We start from the raw sequence: 18703 nt of genomic DNA, 5'->3' as shown, positions 1-18703 counted from the left end.
AACTAGATGATCTTAAGGTCCTTTCCAACCCTAACTATTCTATGGTTCTGTGATGATTCTATTTGAGTAAGCAGATAGAGTCAGGCAGCCAGGCACTGAATGCTCCACTCAGGCTCCCCAGGCTTAGGAGAGCATCCCTCATCAACCAGCTTTTAAAAGATCAGTCACATTCAAGCATATGTCACCAACTGAAGTATGCTTATTATGCAAATATGAAGGGAACACTTGGAGAACAATACTTACAGCAGTGTGTCCTGTACAACTCCTTATAGGATCCTGTTTCCACAGCTTATAAATTAGCCATGCTGTCTAGACCAAGTTCTGTATGTGCTGCAGATAGATGCACCACAAACCAAGAGAAGCAGGAGGACACTGTCTCTTCCCTGCAAGTATTTCGTAACTAATAAAAATCAGTGTGTGAAAGATGGAATAATATTATCAAGTGTACATGATATTCGTGACTCACACCTAGCACAAATGTGTGCAAACACATAAGCTAAACTTTGTTTTCACTTGGTCTACATTTGACCTTGCAAAGTCCATTCAAATAATAGAACAGCTACAAAATGACAATTCAAATAATATTTTTCAATTGATAATATGCTCCCACACTTAAATTAACCAAACTTCTAACTACCCTTTAATTTTTTATTCTGGTATAATACGAGAATGGTAGGGAAAAGAAAATATTATATTTGGTATAAACATGTATTTTAACAATTGACAGCACATGTCAAAGTCAACAAAGCACAAAGTTCAGGCAATGCAATGTAATGCATGTTTTCATTCCATGTTATTGGTTTCTTAATTTAGCAAACAGGGGATTTTTGTCTGCATTTAAAGAGGAAGTCAGCAAATCAATACTAAATTTTCTGTAGAAGGGAGAAGCATAAAGTTACTCAAGTTACCACAGAAGAAAATTTAAGCAAACTGGTGCCACAAATCAAGGAATTAAGCAGAAAGAAGAACTAAATCTCTTAAAAAAAATATTGATTTATGATACTATGTCAAGTTTGGGGCCTAAGTATTTGTTATCCTGCAGTTGCTATTCCTTCAACACTTACATTAATTTTATTCATGTCTTTCTAATAAAGGGCAACTCAGCTAAGTCCAAGTAGCAAACAGTAAGACAATAAATACTTTGTTGCATTTGCCTCTCTCCTGAGCAGCAGAGAGCACATTTTATGTCAAATTATTCCATGCACAGAGAACGCTGCTATACTGGATACATACTAATTCACCATGGATTACAGGATTCGACTCGTGTATACCCTGGAGCATTCCAATAAATTTAAATCAAACTGACATCAAGTAGACAGGGGCAGTGTTCTTAGTTCTGACCTAAAGTACAGCAAGAAACATATTGTTCTATGTATTTGCCTTATTACTGCTTTCTTCCTGTCAATAAGCAAGTTTTCCTAAATACCAGAAGCATACAGAGAACTCTGAAGCTTTAAATCCTTAATCCTTATGCTCTTTTAGCTGGACATCAGCAATGACCATTTCTTCAATAGTGCATATGAAAAGGCTTGGTGTTTTCATTGCAGGACCTTAATCTGATAAGGAGTCAGGACTGAATCCAAATCTCAGCAAAAAGAAAGAAGAAATAATACATCTTCCTCTTTTTTTTTTTTCCTCCTTCCTCTGCACAGAACAACGCAGAACGTTACCAAACTGGCATCTAGTTTAAGTTCAGCTCACAGAAATAATTCTTGAAAGCCCATTGGTGGAGACTCTGTTTCCTTCTCCTTTCAGGTTGAAAAGGAAACTTTTTGTGAGTTTACTGTAATGGAGTGTTTGTCTGTATCAGAAACAGCCTGACCTCTCCAGCCACAAGATGAAATACCAGCAGCCCACTCTGTCACTAGTTCACTATTAGGAAATTACATGGGAGGAAAGACACAACACAAAATTCACAGGGAAAAAAAAAATAAAGAAGAAAGAAAAAAAAAAGACATCAGCAGTGGTGGGAGTGAATGAACAAGCTCAACAAAGCTCGCAAAAAGGAAAATACCCTCTGGCCAATTGATAATAAAAGGTTACTTGAGGCAAAGGGCCAGATCCTGAGCAGCATAAAGTGGCCCAGCTTCCCCAACCTCAGCTAAGCAACAGTGATTTATAGCAGCTGCAAAAAGCCCCAGGAGACAGAAAAACCCAGATATAAAAATGGAATTAGGGGCCCACATTTTGAGAAGCTTCCACTCACTTTTAGCACCAGACTGAGGTACAGAGGTGACTCTGAGGGCTTGTTTCTGCGGGGGAGTTCCTGTGAAGTAAGCTGAAGTGTGAATTTACACTGCATTTACTGCTGGGTCTTTAAGTAGGCTGTAAATTCATACCCCAGCCTATTTTGCAGGGATTTCCCCAAGTAGATAAGCCCTAAATTTGCCTCCTAATCATGGAGGCAGACAAAATAAATAGATGTTTCCAAAACTGCAGACCCACACAAGGATCCCTCTATTGCTTGCAGGGCCAAGTGGGTACTGGGTAGTATATATTGTTTTGTTGTCCTGCAAGCACTTGGTGCCCTTCTTTCTTCTTTAGATTCCCAAAGCCCTCTCCAAACATCTCTCAACATCCTTCCACTTCAAGAAACACCTTTGAAACCCTGGCCCTGTCTCAGCTTCATGACAGATTTCCATACCTAGGCCCCTATTTCCTCCTTTCACCATTCCAGTTCCACATTTGGAGGCCCATGTTCTCCTTACCTACTTTTCCCGGACCCTCTGGGGGAGCAGTAACACTGTCCTGGTGCAAAGCAGTCTCCTCCTACCAGTTTCTTGCCTTTGAACCAACCTAACCATGTCATGTCCATTCATGCCTCATCCATTCCCTAAAGCACTGGATCCTCAGGTTAATGGATGCCCTCTGAAACTTCCTTCAGAAACATAAGTTTAACTCTATGCCAACAAATGCCAAGAAGCAAGCAAGATTGCTCACACTTTCTTGGCTGAAAGATGCTTTTACATGCAGCCAAACAGGAGGCCAAAGGCCTTCAGCAGGAGACAGAGGACTAGAAATTGTGAGGGTACATAAATACCAGAGAACAGCAATTGCATCATCAATGTGATGCAAGTAGAAGAGAAGGTGGATACTCTGGAAAAAATTCTTCTGTGCAAATTATTCATTGAGCTGAAATAACTCCTCTTTCCTTTTCACCTTGCCCTGTTCAGGAAGAAAATTGCATATTTCAGTATGGGATACCATATAGTATTCTCCACATATGGTTCAGCACTTGCTTCTCACTCCGGAACACTCCAGAACCTTCAGACTGGGCCAGTCACCTTAGAAAATGGAGTACAAAAAGATGGCTGTATTTTACATTCTGAAATGTGAAAATCTGAGGTGTCAGAGATGATTATGGATGTTACGTTGGTCTTATACCACTGACTCCAGCAATGTAATCTATCATCAATGATTCCAAAGCCACAGTAGCAAGGATGCTTACCTGCTCCCCTATAGGCTGGCTCCACATGTCATATGTCCACTACAACTAGACTCAATCTCACGCACAGCCAAGATGGCACAGTATTAGTGCCATGTGGAGCAGGACAGACAGGCGCCTTTCCAGTCACAGTACACGTAGCAATGGCTGCACCAGGTCCCCCCTGATTGCTCATTCAAAGGCTGTGCTAGAAAGTAAAAAAACACCCTACGTGGTCAAGTTATGAAATGTTGTTTCATTGCACGTATGCAAAACAAGGTTGAACTTCTGCTGAGAAGACAACCTAAGTTCAAACAGTTCAGTTTCTGAACACTTGGTGACCTGAATGTATGTTAATCAACTCTAATGTTATTAGCATACCCATACTCTGCGTCCTGCATTTTGGATGCCTTGTACCTTTTTAAAAGTACTGGTGTTTGAAAAGAAGGATGGCCCCACACAACTAGCTTATGTCAGCCCACAGCCTCAGGCAACTCACGCAGAATCTGAGACAGATAACAAATTACTGGAGTACAGGGAGAAAATTATGAAGACACAGAAGGACAGTGTAAAAAAGAAAGCAGACAGTGGGGGTCACTGCATGAAGGGGGCTCTGAAACAAACCTGTACATACCAGTATTTCTCTCTGATGAACAACAAGAAGACAGAGAGTGTGAAGGGAGTAATGCTGTGTTTTCATAGAGGTAAACTGTAATGGGCTTCCTTAGGTCTCAAACCTATTAGAGCTATTTTTTGTTTACTCATACAATGTATCATTTGGGATAATGTATCTATAAATGTATGAACTTTTGAAAGAACATTTTATGGTTTTAATTTTCAGGGTATAATTTCTTTTGTTTGTAGCTTCCACAGGCTATAGATTTCCTGCCTATCATCTCTCTCATGGTGTTCAAACACCAGGGCCAAGCTTCTCCAAGTCCTTACTGAACCTTCCACTTACACAATAACAGGGATAACCACCAGCATATTCGCTAAAAAGAACATCCCAGAGAACCCAGTCATCGAAAAACACCCAGCAAGGCAAAGGAACAAGGCCCTTCACATTACTTTAACAACCTACTATTCCTTGAAATCATTGCCAATACTAATCTGTTTATGTAGCAACTAAACAAATGTATATGATTTCCTATGCAATAACACACTGATTAAACCTTGGAACATTTTCTTCAAGGCATATTTCTCAAACAACAATAAGACCTTATTAAACCTCAAAGAAAATTCCACATAAACACATAGCATCAAAAAGCCAGGAGCGTGTAAGAATTTGGGCAATTTTAGTCAAACTTCAGTGTGTTCTTGTCAATTATTTCAGTTGCAAAGTTTTCAGAAGCATAGAGAACTGGCCTTTGACAGCTAACCAGTAAAAGGAGCACAGCTCTCCGTCTCACACTGTCACACAGTAGGGAGGCCTCTGTGCTCTGCTAAATGTGAAGTATTTTAGAAAAACAAAACCAGGAAACAAACTGGGATTTGGTCAAGAGTTCATGCTGGCTGAATCACTGTGGTATGGAAACCACCAGCTCCAGAGATGGAAAGTCCGGAGCCATTCATTCCCTCAAAGAAACTAACAAGAAAAGGAAAAAAAAGCGCGCATTACAGCATTAAAGACCCATTTTGCCTGCTGGCAAGCTCCCTCAACATCCATAACACAGGTGAGGCTACCTACAGATGGGTGCCGTGACCTTTTTTCTCTCTTCAAGCACAGCCAGCAATTTGATCTGCACCGCAGCTTTTCATATTGGGTGTAGTGAGACTTGTTTAAATGTCACCTTCTGATTCAACATGTAGAAATGCCACAGGGTCATGGCACTGCTTCTTCTCTCCACATCCTGCTCCTATTGCCCTCTTCTGCCTTTCCCCAGCAAAAGGAAGAAAAGTCTACATATTTTACAGATTGAACATGGCCCATTTCTAAGTAGAAATTCATTCAGACTGCTCTGCCTTGCCTTTTGTTATCTGAGGGCTTCCAAGGAAATATTGCTCAGAAGCAATTAAGGCCAACTGTTATTAGAGAAAGACATGCAACAATCAGCAAATTTAGAGAGGCAACATGGTCGGTTTGAAAGAGGCCTAGAAAATCCTAACATTGTTAAAATTTATCCTCACAACTGCTAACAATATCTAGTAAAGATGTTTGCATTCTGCTCATGCATTTCATCCTCTTTCATAAGACAAAATCTTATTAGCAAATCATTTTAGCAAAGTTGAAAAGTCAAACTGTTGTGTATACCCATTGCTTGTAGCAAGGGTAACAATTCTGGACAATAACCACTGCATATTTTACTTTCCTTGTTTTCAAAGTACTGCCATATATAAACATGCTGTAATTAGGTACTAACACATTTGTCTTGGTTAATCATGTTATTTGACATAATCCTATCACTAAAGCTAAGACTCCTATTAGCTTTCTGGTAACATCCAGCCTCATCAGATTGCTCTTTCTGCAGCATCCGTTTCGGCTGTGCTGGATGGGATGACCAAGACCCCCAGCAAGAAAAGAATAAGCTGTGCTGCAGAACAAGTGGAGAGCTAGTCCAGTGGGTAAACATCCTAAGCTGAGGAAACCCAAGATAGTTCTGCAACATATTTCCTTCCACAGACTTATCTACATCATTTATTCTCCCTGTGCCTCCGCTCTGTAAAATGGTACTTTTATATAACAGGCTCTGTGAGAATAAATACAGTATGAAGTGGCACACTGACAGGGAACATGGAAATACCTCTGAATCTATGATAACTCCTCATTACCAACCAGTCATATTTAACACTCAGAAATGAATGATTCCAGAGAATGTTACAGTGGAAGTGACTCACAAAAGACTGAAGAATCAACACTGCTTCCTGAACTGAATTCAGTTTTGTGAGTGTAAGTTTTAAAGGGTTCATTTACCAAAGTGATTCCATTTGGAAAGCAGTCTTTGAGAATTATAAGCAGCTTTCTACAGCGCAAACCACCAGCTAGCAGCAATACTATTTCATAGCACTGGTCGCAACCACCAAGGAAGCCTTTAAGCACAGCAAAGCATGTTCCAGGATGTCTTAAGAAAAAGATCTATAAAAACCACACATGAAAACTTGGGATTCTTGTGCATTACTTTTGCCTATTTTTTGATGGAGCTGGTGTTACAAAGCCTCATCAAAATTTCACAGGCAATACGTCAGGAGGGAATCCATTCTGAAATACTAAATCACAATAACCTTTAAATAGGCACCAGCTTTTCTGAGGAGTTCTTTATCCTGAGAGGAAAACAGATATTGCAAAGCTTTAGCTAACTTCACTGTCACCTTGCATATGTCTAAAAGGCATTTTTGTCCCCTCTGGAGGGGACTCACTCACTGGTAATGTTATCTCATTGGACAAAGCCATCCAACAATCCTCCTTTTAAGATGCATGTCAAGGGAACTGTGTCTTCTTTATTTTTTTAAACACACCTACACAGCCCTGCATCAGCCATTCCCCCTTTCCTGGAGGGCTTACCCTGCACTACAGCTCCTGGTGACCTCATCAAATGCTGTACCCCTTTGGGCTTTCACTCCCCTCAGCTCCACACACTGCCATGAACAAGTGCACTCTGAGTATTGCCTCTGCCCTGCCCCATGTCACTACTCCCACCCTAAAGTCTGGCAGATTGCACTTACATTAATGTTCAAGTTTAGAGCAGCAGTGTGCTTTTGAAGACAGCCACTCCAATGTCCTCCTTACCATGCTTTGCTTTGCATCAGGGAGAAGTCCTCGAGAATACAGACCAGATTCCTTACAGGTGCACCTGAGCACGGAAGAGGTACCCCAGCAGCACAGGCAAAGCACACAGCATGCAGTCCAGGGGACCTCACTAGACCTGCAGCTCTCCAGGCTCACTCCTAGTTGCTACTGTACTTGCTTGTGGAGAAACTGCCCTGGAGTATCAGAAGCTCATTCTCCTTCAGGAAATCTCAACAAACCCTTTCTACTCTGTACAACCACCCAAAACTCACATTGCTCCTCTCCACCCTCCCCAAAAAGCTTGATGTTTTTTTTTACCCAACCAGCACCTCCAGTGGATCATACTCAAACTGCTACCATTTGGACTAGTCTTTGTTAAAACTGTCTGTCATCATTTAGGCCTTTGCTCACCTGCCAGTATTTTGTCACCCACTTCTTCCTTTTTCCACCTACTTCTACTCTTCCTTTCTTTCTTTTGGACTTTCTTGTTCTATTATTTTAATTACAAATAAAGCTTGAACTCATCACTAACACCAACTTCATCTGAAATAATTCCTTTGTCTTCTGTGATTTCTTTGATTTCATGTGACTGAATTTCTATCTGAAGAAGTTCTGAAGTTCTACCAGTGCAAACTGGAACTTCACATTATCTATAGAGAAATCACCTTCTCTTATTTCTCAGTTAGCTGCAGCATAGTCTTTTTATTTGTGGGCCAGTCCAGGACTTGCTGAACTGAATGGAAGGACCTCAGCTAACTGGAAAAGACAGTCCCCTACATGATACAGTTTATGCTAAATTTCATGACTATATGACATTCAGAGATAACCATGTACGTTCCGTGTCTTTTGCGAATACATTTTTCCTATAACACAATCTGAGAAAATACTGGGTTTGTTCTAATGTAATTTTAAGAATCAAATTTATATACAAGACCTTTAGAAAACAGAGACCCACCTCTACATGCAAAGAACAAACATTTGCATTACCTATTTATATTAAAATATGCAGAAATTTCCAAAAGTATTCAGTCAACTTATAAATTTTTATAACTTCTTCAAATTGTTAACATTTTTTTAACACACAGCATTATTTCAGCTTTGTGGAAGGCTCAATAACAATCTTTCTGGTCTGAAGAAAAGGAAAGAACATTATAATAAAGAATGCAGAATAAATAAAAACAAAACAGTACAAGCCGTACATCCACGCATACAAAGACAACTTTCATGGTGAGCTATAAGGAATTATAATAACACAATGTGCTGCATGTTGATTTCACCAGTGAAAAGAATTTCTCCAGTTATTGAAGACTTTCCTGGCAGAATTTCAGAATAAAAAAAAATCTGACATTCTCCCAATCTGACTTCTGTGCAATGCAAGTCATGCACATTTTAAACACCGTGGAATAATACCGCCTTTCTTCTGCAAACTGTTAACAGCTGTAGAAACTATTATAGCCTGCTTAAAATCATGTCTCTGTAGTCAATACTCTCCAGACACTTAGCAATACTAAAGCTATTCCTGGGGCTAAACTAGAATTGCTATTTGAATACAAAGTTTGATTTATGTTGAAATGAAACAACAAACATCTGATCTTTCTTTTTTTTTAAATGGCCATTCATATAAACACGAGTATCAGCTGCATAACTAGAAAGTGATGTACCGAATTTACAGAAATTAGACAAAGGAAGACCACCCACAGTCACCTTCAAGAAGAAAGGATTTGTCAGAGGGTGAAAGATTGCTGGTGAAGATACTTTGCACAGTTGTGGCTGCCCTAATGTCCTCATGGTGAGGCTGCAGTTTAGGATAGTGATGTTTCATGAATCTAGTTTTTCTTGATAAGCAGTCCAGTACCATATCTTGGTGATGCTCACCATCAGCTGCTCTCAAACTGATCACAGAGGACTGCCCCATAAATTCATTCAGACGCATCCAAGAGGAAGTCCAGGTCTCTCTGTGCCAATGTTATTCTTTCACATCCCAAAGCACAGGTGTGAACAGGAGAAATGCTCAGTTGTTGTTCCTCTGACGTTTTTGAAATGATGATTGGGAAAAGACACAAGTGGAGCAAGAGCAAACCTTAAAATACATATAAAATTTCAGATATGTTCTATGGATTCACATACATTACTAAGATGCGCTGAAAATGCAGGTGTGACTGCTAGCTGCAATAAACTGCTAACAATGTTCCTTTATGTTTTTATACATCTTCACCTTTCAAGAAATGAAAACATATAAGTAAATACAGTAAGACTTGTGGAGGGTTTGTGATCTCTGCTAAAGACAGCAATTAATTTGACTAGTAACAATAACAAAGTGAGGGTTAAGCTAACTTGACGTTAAGACACTCTTCCTCCAAAAGAGTACCATAAAATGATCAGGAAGACTTTAACATCCTCAAATTAATGCTCCAACATGTTTTTAGATTAATTGCGAGATTAATTTTAACTCTTCAGCTGTTAAAGTATCCAGAAAACTGAAAGATGAGCTAATTGTTCATCTCATTACTAGTTTTTGTTCTGTCAGTAAATTGCCTTTTTTAAAGCATTACATTTGCATCTCCTAGTCAGAGCTCTTGGAGAAGTTTCAGGTTCCCCACACTGCACAGGCATGCCTCCACCTTCTCCAGCACACACGCAAACACCAGAATAGCCTGTCTGCCCTTCAGCTGCCCCAGATTTCATCAAACAGACCCTTCCACACAGTCCCAGGGCTTGGCTGGGGAAAATGCTACCCAGTTGTGCCTATAGCAAGACTAGTGTTGCTTTCTGGAAAGCTGCTGTTGCTAGTTCCACCAGATAACCTTCACTCTAGGGACAGTCTTCACTAGAAATGCACATGGACCAGTGCAGCTGCCAAAGGATAGGAACTCACGGTCACTAAATCCTGCATTGCTACCACTGCTGTAATGGGACTGTGCAATGCTGAGGACTCCAGAGGCAAAACAAGGCTTGCAATTCCAAATGCAGACCTACCACATGGCAGAACTGCTGTAATTCTCTCTGCTTTTGGGTCAAATTCAAGTCTTGAGACCACCATTGTTTTTAGGAAAACTCCCATGGACTGTGCAAGAGCCCAGCTCACATTTACACAGGCCTGTTCCAGGCTGGCCCCAACCCCTCTGCTTTTCTTCCTCCCTACCCACTTTCTCACTCCCTCTGCTTTGGATGGAAGCTTTTGGGAGCACTTTGGATGTCGTGCCTCCATAAATCTGGGATAACTCTTGGATTCAATGGGAGTAAAGCTGACCCATATCATTGGGTCTCTCTTGCCAAGTATCCTCTGTCATTCCTCCTGTCTCTTTGATCAGTCTAATCCTGTCCTTATCTAGCATCTGCAACTCCACTCCCTTCTTCTCCTCACCTGTTGTCCTACATTTCAAATTTGCTGATTTTGCCATTCCTAGACTGAGCGCTCCTACAGGCGGAGTACAATGTTACTGGATTTTTCCTTCCTTTTTCTATAAAATGGTGTGCCATTTAAATGTTTTCCTGTAACAACGGAAAGAGGTGATCTGTTTAAAACACTAAAGCATATGGAAAGAGGAGGTGCGCACATAAGGGGGAAGAAGAACCACTGTTTTCTTAAATTTTAATAGGTACCTAAGAAATAACTGTTTTTCCTCAGAACCGCTGACCATTACAAAGCAAAAAGATTTTGTCCGGGGGGGAACAACAAACAGGCAAACAAACAAACAAAGAAAAAATACCCCAACATAGACATAGAACGGCACCGATGTTTCTAGCAGCCATCATATCCTCTGGCCTGGGAACTTCAGCAGGGCTCTGACTCTTAATTCAGCACAGTCGCAAGGCAATGCTGCAATGACAGTCCCCTGGGGACTGCAAATGAAGAAAAAGTGATTTTCAAATCAACCGAATTCCAAGGTCCCACATCTGAGATGGGGGCTGCAGGGAATCAAACAGCCTTACAAAACTTACACAGTAAGTACAAATCATGCAACTAGGAAAATCTCCCAGGTATCCTCTTAATACCAACTGGATTTGCTAAACTCAATGGTCAGTAGTTACACTGAACAGAGTAAGAAAAATTAGGATGTGGGTTACAAGGGCAGATAATTTACAATGGGAGGTTCACAGTGGACCACATGGAAAAATAAGCAGCTTGGACTACAGAGAAGCTTAGAGAGAGGGTGAAGCAATGGCTATTTTGAGAATCCCTATTGGGCACAAAACAGCATTCTGCTATGGAGTGCTAATAACATACATTAAACGCACTAAAGGCTGCGACATAGGCAGAAAAAGGCCAACAACTTTTCAATATAAAAAACAGATGTCAACTGATTTCATCCATCACAGAAGAGAAATTAAACAGAAAAATCTCCAGCACGTAGGCACACTGTAAATGGGAGAACAGAGCTTCCCAGCAATGGATCAGGAAGATCTGATCCTTGGCACTAATTCTGGAACAAGAAATGTTTTAGACAGGTTACCTTCTTACCTGCCTATGTGTGGAAAAGTCACTGGTAACTGAAAAACTCTTCAGCAATTTTCTGTGCTGCTTTTCTATTACAATAATTACACATTGGCTGCTCAGAACTGAATGGTATCTGGTGTCATTACCCTAATACTCATAACTATCCCTCCAGATCTTCACATTGAGCCTTTCACAGTGGGGAGGGATGATGAATAGGGGGCAAACAATACTATTAACACTTCCTATTTTGGCTGGTACTGCATGTTAGTACAGTCCACAGGCAGGTGCTATCATTTCTGACAAGCCTGTTGGTTAACGGTGACAGGAATCTGTCAGATGCTGCCCACACACAGGCCATGTCCCGCACAGCACGCTGACCTCCTCCTAAGATGTTTCATTTTAACATTCTACTGAACATGTTAGAAGTACCAGCTGGCAATGTGTGATGTATCACAGAGAAAGGGAAAGGCATAGCCACCGGGGCAAACCAACAGGGAAATAACCTGCCAGGGCAGCAGTGGGCTTGCTGGAACACATGCTTGTGCTCGGTTGGAGAAACAGCTGGATCTTTGTGACAGAGGGATGCTTGGCCCGTCAAACAAGGCAGTGTGCAAACGCACCTCTGTACTTCTTGTGCAACTCCCTGAGCCTGCAGTTGCCAGAAGATTAGTGCTGTCATAAAGATGACTTTAAAGCAGCCTCAGGCTTTGCCAAGAATAAACCACAAGTGCCTTTACCTTCACAAGATCATATCCACACCATGTGCAATCCTTTTCTACAGGAAAAAGCCCTGTGCCAATGTGTAAGAAGATGCATATTGAAGAACTCTGACATTGCCTCAAAACAATCACACAGACTGCTGTCTGATCTCCCCTCAGACAAGGAAATTCAGAGGGTCCTGCCTATTTCTGCTTTCTGTGGCAGCATTCTCCACAGCTTTCTCCCTTCTTAATACCATTTAAGATGCAGAGCTGATGGACATGACCAAAGAGTTACACTTCCTAGGCAGGCAATAAAATATTGGAGACTCTCAACTAGCAACAGAGCCTTTGCACACAGCCAGGACAGCTCAGAGCGCTCCTGTTCCCATGCAAGAGGTTATCAGACCCACAGCAGAGCTTTAAACCTTAAGCTAAGTTATTGGACTACCCACCAGAGCCTGTGAGACAAATGCGTGTGCTCCCCCTCTCTGCCTTGCTGCAAGCAAGCTCTCTGCTGCCAGGGAGGGAGTGATTGTATAGGTGTCAATATCTCCAGCTACCCAAATAGGTCTGGGTAGCTGGGAGCTTGGGTTCAGTACGGCATGCAATGACATAATTCCAGTATTATCTCTGTAACAAAAAGTCTCTGAAATTATTATTTTTGCCTTTGGAAATTTTATTAAGACCAGTGCGGAAAATGGCAGCAAAGAGAAGATTTATGAATATCAACAAAGTGATTCACCAGCCCCTAGCTAGGAAGTGATTTCATTGCACCACATCTCCATGAGAATAGCAGAAGAGGAGCATTGTTTCATAGGACAGGAAAGTGATGTATTCTCCCAAAGAAAAGCATTAAATCTGCAGGTATCTATGACAAACGAGACGGGGGTAAACTGTCAATGCTCTGGGTAGCGAGTTAGGTGCTCAGCACCTATCAGATGCTTGTAACACTACTGAAGAATACTAGACCATTTCCAACCTGGATAGGGATAAATTGCAAGCCCTGGGTACATTGTATAATCCCCTCACAGTCCAACCAAATTCTTCTCTACCTGTTCCATCACTCCCCACTCCATCTCTCAAACCACAAACAGTAAAATCCTTTCTTGCTCCCTGCTTAGCAGCCATATAGTGAGCATGCTCTTACATTCTCTTACTTAACTCAGTCCCACACTTGCTGACCCACAATATCGCCTCCACACCCCAAAATGGGCTCTTGGTCTTGCAGGGATCTATGCACCTCAGCAGTTTGTCTGCTCCATACCTTTACCTTGCCCAGCACCATTACTCAGAGGCTCTGGTGCTTTTCAGGCCAAAAAGCACAGGACTGCTGCACATCCAGCTGGCCTAGGGAACACCAAAGCTCTTCCGATCCCTGTAGTACCCTGATTCTCACCTTGTGGCTCACACTAAAGAGAAGCTGAATGCATGTATGAAGTTGCTGGGGAGGCAGAAAGCAAGGGAGTTTTAGGTTTCAGCATGTATGCCACATGTTATCTTGAGGAGTGACACACTGGATAACAGGGGGCTTTGAGATCTTAAACCCATACCTTGTGTTGGACATGACCATGCTCTCTGCAGTTGCTCTGGGCAGTATCATCTTGTCAGCACCTCAAATGCCTAAGCATGATACATTATGCCGCGCCCTGTAATTAATGTCCTGCCTCTTGCAAAGCAGGCAGCAGTAGGCTTGCAGCTATGTAAGTACTGACCTGACGATGACAAACCAACACCACCCAGATTAAGAGGATTTTCTTTCTGTTAATCAGTTCCCTGGAGTCTGGTGCTGTAGATGCATAGACAGGGCTTAGAGAGCAGCTGTGATTTCTGATGCAACCAGCCACAGTTGGTGCCAACCACAGCAGCACAAGATTCCTCATGCAATCCATCTGCTTCGTTGGGTTCACCTAGAAAAGCAAGCCAGCCACCCAGCTCAGTCCTCAGTCACACCCAAACAGCCGTGCAGAAGGACTGCTCTCTATTCCAGCAATATCCACAGGCTCTGGCACACTGAGCAAGAGCTCCTGTCCCAGAAAGCCTACATCTAAGAGGAAAAACTCAAAGGGAGGAGACACTCACCAATGGGGAACTTCATGGTGTGATATATACGCAAGGTAGGGCACAAGACAGACCATATTTTTGATACAGTTTCAGTGTTTCTGTGTATTTGACGAGATCACAGGGGAACTCAATCAGCAACAGAAAATGGAAATGTCCCTTCCTTTGGCCAAGCACACAAAGGAAGTCCTGGGTCTGATTATCCGCTGGTGACACTTACTTAACATCCATGTAAGCCAAACAATTTTCACAGTTACTCCTCATATATTTAAATAAGAAGAAAATCTAATTTTCCATTTGGCTTAGGAAAACATACAGCTTTTGAAGAAAACAAGCGTAAGTAACCTGTTAGCAATTATTTTAGAGAACATTTCAGTTTGGTGAACATATTCTCTCAAGTTACTCCTACAATCTAGATGAGTAGGACCTGTTGTACTCATCTCTTTAAAAATTATCATCAGTTAGTGAGTCCTGCGTTGCACTGTTTCCATCCAAAGAGCCTTATTGTTGTGCACACATGGCACTCTCTTGAAGTCATGGAGACAATACCCCAGACAGAACAGACTGGAACAGATCACAGATACCCATTTTGTATCAACTACCCAGAAAAGTGAATAGTTCTTCTGTGTAGTATAAAACCTCACGTACCACAGGAACAGAAGCTTAAAGGCCACATAGCACTTTCACTCTGTGTGTGCATCTTCCAGTGATGTCAACTGGATGCAAGCTTCTGATTCTCAGCCAGCATAACTTTTGCCAGGAAGTATTTTCAGACATACCCCACTGGCTCTGGGATCACACTTGTGCCCCAATGAAATCGGATGTCTCTCCACACCATCCACACTTCTACATGATAGAAAGGGGGAAATAAAAATAAATAAAAAGAGGAGATTGTATCCATAAAATTTACTTTATTGAATGATTCTGGAGGACCTTTGGAAGGTGAGAGCATTTTTAAATCTTGGCCTCAGGAATAACATCCTCTGAGCTGAGGAGTTAGAATGGGATAGCCACACTTCTTGACATAAGGATAGCCAATAACTTGTGGTGAGATTACCACAGTTTAATAATTTAACAACATGAAGATGGCTTAAGCCAACAGGTACCATTTCACCACAGGGCACAAAAGCAGGACTGCTGAAGTTCAGCTGGAGCGACAGTGTGTTAAGCTACAGCAACATGATTGCTTTGGATTATCTCTTTTATCTAAACTATCCTTGTTCCGACACTTGGGTCAAAAAACTGCAAGAAATGCAGGGCACGGAAGACAGGTTATTTTCAACTTGTTAGGCTTCCCACAGAGTTTTCAGATTCTGCGCATAGATTTAAACAATTTTACCATTTTTGTTACATCAGAACATCTTTATATCAAAACAACCAACTTCTTCTTACCAAACCTTTTTTTTTTTTTTAAATTCTAGTTACATGCCACCCCTTTGAAGTAAAATAGCTCAGATTCACACATAAAGATTGTGATAACGGAAATAAAAGGTAATGAACCAACTGGGTTTGTACACAAAATAAGCATGTGTAATTACAAAGCAGCCAATGTGCTGACTTTGCCTTGAGTTACATTACATACTGGCCCCTCCGATCCCAGGACTTAAAATCACCTTTGCTCTCTCTGTCACAGGTCAAGCACAGCTCAGCCAAACTGGGAGATTTGTGCCAAACCCTCTGTATTTCCAACAATTGAATACTGAATTCTCCTCTTATAAGTCACTTAGGAGTCATGCTTGCACAATTATTTGCATACACAGCCACTTTATTTCAGCCCTAAATACAAAAAAGCTATTAACAGTTGGCCAGATTCTGCTCTCATTTGCCCCATTGCAAACCCATGTCATTTCCACTCAGACCAATGGAGCCCGAGTTTTATACCACACATGGGAGAGCAGAACTCCTTTGTTTACTGAGGCAACTCACATTGCCACTGAGTTGCTGTGCCTGTGGCACACATGGCTTTGAAGGTTTCCATTCTGCTGCACATGCTGCCTCCTCCTCTGCTTACCTTCCTTCTAACTCCTCTGCAGTCCCACCATATCCCTTGCGGGCCTTTATTTTAAACCTTGTTTCACAGACAGACTGGAGCAAGCTACTTATACCCTGTAATTCACTGGATTGACAAGAAGCACACCAGCTGAGTAACACTGAACAAAAGACAAAATTGTGTCTACAGTGTATTTACACACAATAAAATGAACCAATCAAGCAAACAAACTGTACACAACGTGCCCTATTATTAACTGAAACCAGAAGAAACTCTCTTCAGTACTTTCAGTGCTTATAAATGCATGCTTATGTCCCAAGTAACCCAGAGCTTCCAGCAATTACTTAGTCCTCAAAGCTTTAAGCCAAGTATTTTCACAGTGTTTGCTCCCTGGGGCCCACAGAAGGTAACAGGTAACTGGTTTCCAACCCCGTTTCTTCATAGTCCTCCACGCTGAGGGCACATTTTGCACATTCTCCCTGACTGATAAATCATCTGGTTTAACTTCTCCCTAGACTCCCTTTATGTGCTATATGTGCCACTGTCAGACCCCCAGGCACGGTACCGTTCCCAGCCGGCAACGGACAGATGGGTAGGTGCCAGGTGACACCAGGAACTGTGGCACTGGGAAGCAAGCACTCTGCTGCCAGTCAGGAGGCAACTACAAGAGGCATGTGAGAGAAAATTTAATCCCACTGTCCCTACATGCCCACAACGGCTGGGTTAGGAGTTACTGTTCTGCTCTTCTACAGATACAGCCATTGGAAGATTGCAGCCGTTACTTGGTGCTTTTATTTCTTTCTGGTAATATAATAAAGCAATTCCCACTTGTGAAAAATGTGGCTGTTTGTGACTGTGATGAGGTATGTCAGGACGTACAGGCCTCAGTATGTAACATAGACAGCACCGGCCAAACAAGCTCTCGTTCCTCCCAGCAGGCAGCCTGACCTCAGATGAGATTCACACGCCACCCCATGCAACAGCATCCCGCAGGATTATGTGTCTTTCTGGAGATGCGTTTTTCTGCCACCTTGAATGACCACATCAATAGCCACAGAGCCTGAGAGGCAAACTCCCCCAAACAATTCCCCCTGCATAAAAGGAAAAGTAACTGATTACACAAATACAAGGCACAGTGAATCACCCCAGCGTGACTACTGATCCGTGTCAAAAAAACAGTGCTAGTTTCAAGGGCCCTCTTCTGCCACCCTTCCACTGAATAATTTGAGGGAAAAAACTTGACATGTCACAGCACAGTATTTCTGATGCTAATTCATGTGTTTTTTTCTCCCCCTACTAAAATTCACGGAAGCAGAAGATTGTCACATTTTTTTAAGTGGGAGATGCAAAGAACTGGGTTGCAACTCCCTGGTAAACCTGGAAAACAAGGCAAGGGGCCAGCTCCTCTGCGTGCAAACCCCCAGTGACTCAACTGAAGTGTGCACAGATGAGGTGAGAACCAAGGAGAGAACTGGATAATCCCATTCCAACTGTGTACAGCCAGATCTGTAAACAGACAAACTGGTCACTGTTTTTGAAGTGGAACATCACCCTCTCAGTAAAGCAGCAGTATGACTATGCATTCAGTGTTTTAATTCTCAGACAAAGCTAGGGTAAAAGCACATGAAACTTACAAAAATAGCTTTTAACTGATGGGAAAGGACAATTCCACGGCTGCCTGGGCAACTGTGCTTGTATAAAAAAATCAGTGGCTGGACACTGTAACATACTATTTCACTATAATGCAGTCTCCTATCAGTTTCAGATCCTTCCATTCTGCCTCAAATGCCCATATGCTGACACGGAATATATATGGTTTACATGTATGTTTTATTTAGCACAAAACAAGGAACAGCACTGATTTAGAATTCAGTTTTAACATTGTATATACACAGACACAGATAACTTTGAGAAATCAAGTACACACGTGAAAGGAGGTGTTTTTAATACTCTCACAAGCATTTCTCACCATCACGGGAATCCTTTCCAAAGTCCCCCTAGTAGCATCAGTATAAGTCCAAAAGACCAGATGAATGAGGCCCTCGCTCCTCCTGCATACCAAGAAGAACTTGCCCCAACACTCCATAATAAGGTTAAGCTTCTGCCTTTAATTCAAGTCACCAGGACTACAGCTTACCACAGGAAGACAACAGAAGAGATCAAGGGCATCCCCGGAGACTTTGTTAGGTGAAAAAAGTAAAGTGCACAAGGTTACTCAAATGTTTTGTGGACTTACAGTTCCGTTGGCATCCTCATACAGTGTCATATATTTAAGTGTATACATAAAAACCCAAATACAGTTATAATCCTGCCAGGAGTTCCATGCGAACAGCTCTCTGAAAGCAATGTCAGTTCCTCCTATGTGCAA

The 18703-nt window shown here is 41.8% G+C and overlaps 2 long non-coding RNA genes across 3 annotated transcripts in view; both read right to left on the bottom strand.

Moving 5' to 3' along the window:
• Positions 1 to 7905, bottom strand: part of LOC134171609 (uncharacterized) — a 103474-nt gene extending 95569 nt beyond the window's left edge. For both annotated transcript variants that reach the window (XR_009967684.1, XR_009967683.1), the window contains exon 1: positions 244 to 7905. This is a non-coding gene — a long non-coding RNA (uncharacterized LOC134171609). The remainder of the gene's footprint in view (positions 1 to 243) is intronic.
• Positions 7906 to 8172: 267 nt separating this feature from the next.
• On the bottom strand, positions 8173 to 17008 carry LOC134171611 (uncharacterized). Its single transcript, XR_009967685.1, has 2 exons — positions 14367 to 17008; positions 8173 to 14194 (listed from the first exon to the last, which is right to left on the bottom strand). It is a non-coding gene; the product is annotated as an uncharacterized LOC134171611 (long non-coding RNA).
• Positions 17009 to 18703: the final 1695 nt, after the last annotated feature.

This window comes from Pezoporus occidentalis, unplaced genomic scaffold (assembly GCF_034315485.1).
Source record: "Pezoporus occidentalis ecotype Australia unplaced genomic scaffold, CSIRO_AGI_Poc_V1 ctg41, whole genome shotgun sequence".
Taxonomy (NCBI): domain Eukaryota; kingdom Metazoa; phylum Chordata; class Aves; order Psittaciformes; family Psittacidae; genus Pezoporus; species Pezoporus occidentalis.
The sequence above is the reverse complement of the archived record's forward strand: the minus strand, read 5'-3'. Positions and strand labels throughout refer to the sequence as shown.